Below are 6,000 nucleotides of genomic sequence, written 5' to 3'. Positions count from 1 at the left end.
TAATTTCAATAGTAAAAATTTTGCAGGTTATTTTTTTAAATGACCCAAAGACATGAAATTGCTCATCAAAAAGGAAAATATTCATATAAATATTTTTATGAAGAGATAAAGTCTCTTTCTCTACCTCTTCATCTAGTTTTAGTCATGCAACCGGTTTGACCAATGAGATACTAAAAAATATGACGCATGATGAGGGTTAAAACATGTTTACACATTTTTCCAATTTGTTTCATTCTAAATAGGTTTTGAGACAACTTCGGAAATGTATATAGATAGTGCCACCTAATAATTAAATTAAATAAAATGACAAAAATGATATTATGCAATGACTCTAAGGGTGAGTTCAGGACTCCATATATGAACCATTAATTTCTGTCTGGATTTTGAGGGTAGGTCTCAGATTTAGTCCTTTGCTTCTTGGCAGCCAGGGAGAGAAATGAGATAGGGTAAAAGAGATATGAGATCCCGGATCAAAGTATACAAGTTGCTAGTTGCTCTTGTGTATAAATATTCAAGATAAATATTTCTTATAAATCCTTTAAAGGGATACTGTGGGATATAGTGGCTTAAACCCTCAATTTCTTAAAACTGTTTGACAAGAGGTAAGCGCAAAGATTTCAATTACCCATTTTTCTAGATACTCCAAATCAATCTTTAGCCCACTGCCCTTAGAATAATCCATGCTTTACTGTAAGTTAGTATGCCTACTTCTCCTTTCTTCTCAACTCCTCTGCCTCTAGTTCCTTGTGGTTCAGGCATTCCAGTTTCCTTGTTATCTACCCAACTCCCCAAGATTATTTCTTCCTCTTCCACCTCGCAGTCAGCGGTCTCTATGCTTGTAACATCTTTCCTCCTAATCTTGCCAAAACAAGTTTCTTGTAGTTATTTAAATGTGCCTCAATGATCATTTTTCAGAGAGGAGGGCCTCCTTATCTTCTTGGTTACTCTCCATTACACAATCCTGTTGTATCGCCTGCACAACACGGATCAGTATTTAAAAGGAGTTTCATGATATTTTTCATTCATTGCCCATTTTTCAAACAGTGTATCAACTCCGAGACCTTACCTGTCTCATTCACTAATCTCTCTCCCGTGTCTAGAGCAGGGCCCAGGACATAGCAAGGGCTCAATAAAGACTTTAAATATTTCTTAATTGAATAAATAATAAAAATAAAGCTAGACTCTCAGAGTAGTGACCTACCTTAAGGGATAAGCAGTCATAAAATCTAGTTTTTGTATCTTACACATAATTTTGAGAATTTAATCGTCTATATCCTACAGTATTCCTATAAAATGTTTCAAACAGCATCGTCCCACTGTTCATCACCCTTCACAGGCAAACCCTTCAAGTGACTCCCCTCTTCTAAGGTATTTCTTAAAGTCCATGGGTTACAGTTCAGTCTTTGATCAAATACTGGTGTAATATGTTCTAGTTGTTTCCTAATATAGATCCCATAAGATTTTAAGTCCTTATGAATTTATATATGTTCTCCCCACACATCTGGAATAGTGCCTGCCACAAAAGGAGTATGTAATAGACCTTTACTACATAAATGAATGGCTTAATATAGCCTATGGCTCAATGAAAGAGTAAGATTACTTTTAAAACCTAAAAAAAAAAAAAGGAGCAAAATTAGTGTAATCAATATTCTGGAACCACACCTATCAAAGCAACAAAAAAAAAAAATAGAAAAATGTGTGTCTAATAAGTTTCCTACAAGAAGGAAGAAAGTATTGATGATGTTCAAATACATAAATATTAAGAGACAGTCTATGCCATGCTTTCAGGATACAGTATTTTACCAGGCACAGATTCGTCAACGATGCAGTGCTTTTGTATTGATTCTAAAGTGCTTTTTGGATGAACTTTGAAAGCCGTTTGCTGAGTGTGGGATTTTGTAGGCTTGGGGTTGTCAATAAATGTGTTTTGCTGTAATTAATAACTTTATGTTCTTGCACCTGTGGGGAAGATGAAGTATCTTTCTAATTTCACATTCAGCAATAAACACGAGCAACTGTCTGCATGATTCCTCGTTTGATTCCAGCTGCCAACAGCTTGGAATGCTTTGAGTCCAGCTAACTCTACATTCCCTCATTAGCTGGTGTCCCCATTTATTTTTCTGACTAAATGGGTAGAGAAGTCATTTTGTTTAGCTCATTCGAATCTGTTGAGAAAGATACCAGCAAATCAACACCTGTCACTTTTCAGTAAATCCTAAGAGGAACTGGGGCTTTGTAGCAGATTTGCCTTGGCAGGAAATAAAATGTTCGAGGACTGCAGTAAATGACAGAATTCTATGAAACTGCCATCTCCTCTCTTAAAGTAGGGAATGAGCATCAGTCTATTATGGACTTAATTAATCCAAATCACTTATAAAACAATAAAATTTAATTATGGATTCTTAAAAACTGAGAACCCACCAATTATTGTTAATAGGCTTTTTCTCGATCATAGCTAGGGAGTTAAATTTATGGGGACTATTTTTCCAACAGTTAACTTTTTAAAAATATCATTTTATTTTTAGATAAGTAGCTTCAGCATAACATTGCTTTACAGTGGGAGATCTAATAAATCCATTAATTTCAGTGTGGTTTCTATATTTTGGAAAACAGTTAAGAACTAAATTCCTGAATGAGTATCTATATAATTGACATTCTCTGCACCTTCCAGACCTTCTATCTTTAATATCTGTTAAGAAAAGTATTTCCCTCTCATCTCTGAATAGCTGGATACCTGTCTTTACATTGTTTTTAGGTACCTCTGTGTTTGAGAGCACAAACATGGCAAAACATTTCAAAATTCATTCTGATTTTGTCAGATCCTAGAGTAGGTCAACCGTTGCTTGTGAATGAGACCCTCATTCCTTGAAATTGTATTAAAGGACATTATGGATTTAATGATGCTTCTGTCCACAAAGAGTTAAGCTGTCCCTAGAAATCAGTAACTTATTCTTAAAAAGTAATTATAAGAATGAATGTTTATTGAACTTTTGCTCTGTGTCTAGTACTTTTCTATAGGCGTCTACATGGATTGTTTTATTTACCTGCACTATAATTCTATAAACTAGGTACTAGTACATACTCTTTTTTTTTTTTAAGATTTTATTTATTTATTTGACAGATAGAGATCACAAGTAGGCAGAGAGGCAGGCAGAGAGAGAGGGGAGGAAGCAGGCTCCCTGCAGAGCAGAGAGCCAGATATAGGGCTTGATCCCAGGACCCTAAGATCATGGCCTGAGCCGAAGGCAGAGGCTTTAGCCCACTGAGCCACCCAGGCGCCCCGTACATACTCCTTTTCACCAATGAGAAAAGGGAAGCACAAGGAGTTTGGATAGCTCGCCCCAAATCACACAGCAAATCAGTAGTGGAGACAGACTTCAAACCCAAGAAATTTGGCCTTTCATCATTACACACACCAGGTTTCTCACCTGATTAGAAGTAGAAGACTGTGTACTCATACACATGTTCTCATTTCTTTAAAGCCTGTCTTGCACTTATCCCTGCAAAGTACTGTGATCAATACCATATAATCCTACATGTATGTATAGTACATGTAGGTGCCTCTTTGGTAGATCACACCCAGAGTAGTAGTTCTTGCCAAGCAGATGTTGTCTGCTCCCAGTTCTAGCCATGCAGTGTTTCCAAACTTCCTGCCTGTCTTTTCTAAACCTCATCCAAATAGATCTTCCTGGCAAAGATTTTCTGTTTTGCTCTTGAGTCATTCAAAATGACTATCATTACAGACCTTGACCCCAGGTGACTTTAAAGTACCACCTAGTCTTCAACAGCAAAATATTATTTTACACTGTGGGAGACCTAGGTATATCTTCAAATAAGAAAATGTTATTCATACATTGCTGATGAGATTTGCACCGTGAATGGTGTTTACAGCTGAGGTGGTAACTGTGTATATACATTTTCAGGCTCTTAGATCAATTGAAAATATTTGCAAATGATCTAATTGGAGTTGGGGGTGTGTAATTAATTAAATACGGCTGTAAATTCGTTACTACTCCTTCAGTTGAGAGGTGGAGTTTCGTGATGGTCTTCGTGATGGATTTGCCAATTTAGATGCAGGGGAATTAACATTCTGAGAATTCCAAGGATGGATCATATGAAGACTTGCAGCTTCCATTTAGGTCTTTTAAAATCCTTACTCTGGGGGAAGTCAACTGCCATATAAGGAGTTCATCTGCCCTGACACCACCACATTGAAGACGCCAGATTAGGCATTCTGGCCCGCAGTCTCAGCTGGGTTCATACTTCCAGTCGTCCTTCTCAAATCACTGTACCTGTGTGTGAAGCCCTCTTGAAACTTCAAAATCAGCCCAACGACCAGCTGTATGCACAAAATGACCTCATCAATGTCACAAAAGCAGAGGACTCATGCAACCAAGCCTCATCCAAATTTCAAAACTACGTAATTAAGAGATATAATAAAATAGTGTGTTAAGCCACTAAGTTTGGGGGGTAGTTGGCTATGCACAATGAATAATGCACAAAAAGTATGACATATGGCTCTGCCACAGGGAATCAAGCCTGACGTTCCGATTCCATCAACACATAATCCTAAAATCCCCAGCCTAAAGAATTCATTTCACATTTATAAGTAGATTTCGCTTCCACATTGGGATCCAGCTAAATAAGCAAGGACCTCTGACTCTCCTCTGTACCGGGATCCTCAGAGGACACTTCCAATGTCTTTGGGAACAAGTTCATGCAAGTTGGCTGCTCCCTGGCAGACTTCTTTAGTCTCTGGGTCCATTGAAAGACACCAGTTCCCACCGATTTGACTTATCTTATGGTTTCATGACATGTTTATAAGGACCCCAAAATCAGTTCATGTGACTAGGTAGGTATGCAGACAAAATCCAGTTAGTCCATGTGTTTGCCCATTTCTCCTGCCCTCCTGCCTTAACTCCTCTGATCTCCCCTTGGTCTTATGTACCTTCTTCCCAGCAGCTTCGTCTCTTTCTTGGACTCACTGCTCCTGTCTACCTCCTCCCTTGCTTGTACAAAGCAGTCACTTTCCCTCTCTTCACACATGTAAATTAGGGATGCCAGGATCGTTAAATAAGATAACATAATTTACATGCTAACATAACACTGGATAAAGAGTAAGAGCTCAAAATGTGTTCACTATGATTAATATATTATTATTATTTTCTTTCAGCCGAAAACAGTAGTGACCCTGCCACAAACTCATGCCGATAAACACCTAACTACCAACTACCACCCGCTATCACTCTTCCCTATTAAAAATCTACATTCCGTTTGGGCTCATTCATGAACAAACCATCTCTCCTACAATCAAAAGCTTCAAGTCAAAGTAACCACACTGCCCAGAAAAATCACAGCATTGTCATTGTGATTATAGAAGAAGTATAGTGTCCAACCTCGTCATACAGAGGAAACTGTCTGTCAAACTGTCACTGAGGTCATTCGAAATCCAAACTTGAACAACTAAATTACTCTTCATAATTATAAGGCTTTGTTCAATATGATTATATCATTTCTGACAGATATACCAAAGTTATTTTAAAGTGGGGTTATCTGGTCTTTCAGTACATTAAAACTTGCTATGTTAGTCCATATAGGATAATATGGTCCTGAAATACATTTTCTTATGTAACAACCAAGAAAAAATAACAATTTTTAATTTTATCTTCCTAGAATACTTTTTGATTCAGGGATTTCTAAACATTTTAACATTGCATGAATTTCACTTTTAAACTGATAAGAGGTCAATGGTAACTATTAGAATGTCTCATTTTAGGGATTTCTTGTTCCCCCCAGAATATAATAGCTACTTAAGAAGATATGGCCTTACCCATGGACTGAGTGATCTCTTTCCAGTCTTTAAAACTGATTATACTACTGCCTGCTAGATATCTCCATTTGGATGTTCCATAAAAATCACTGTAATAATAATGGCTAACACCATAACACTTACTCTCTACCCAGCAATTTGAAAGTACCTAGCTTATATGTTCTCAGTCT

Source organism: Neovison vison, chromosome 3 (assembly GCF_020171115.1).
Source record: "Neovison vison isolate M4711 chromosome 3, ASM_NN_V1, whole genome shotgun sequence".
Taxonomy (NCBI): domain Eukaryota; kingdom Metazoa; phylum Chordata; class Mammalia; order Carnivora; family Mustelidae; genus Neogale; species Neogale vison.
Note: the sequence above shows the minus strand (reverse complement) of the source record.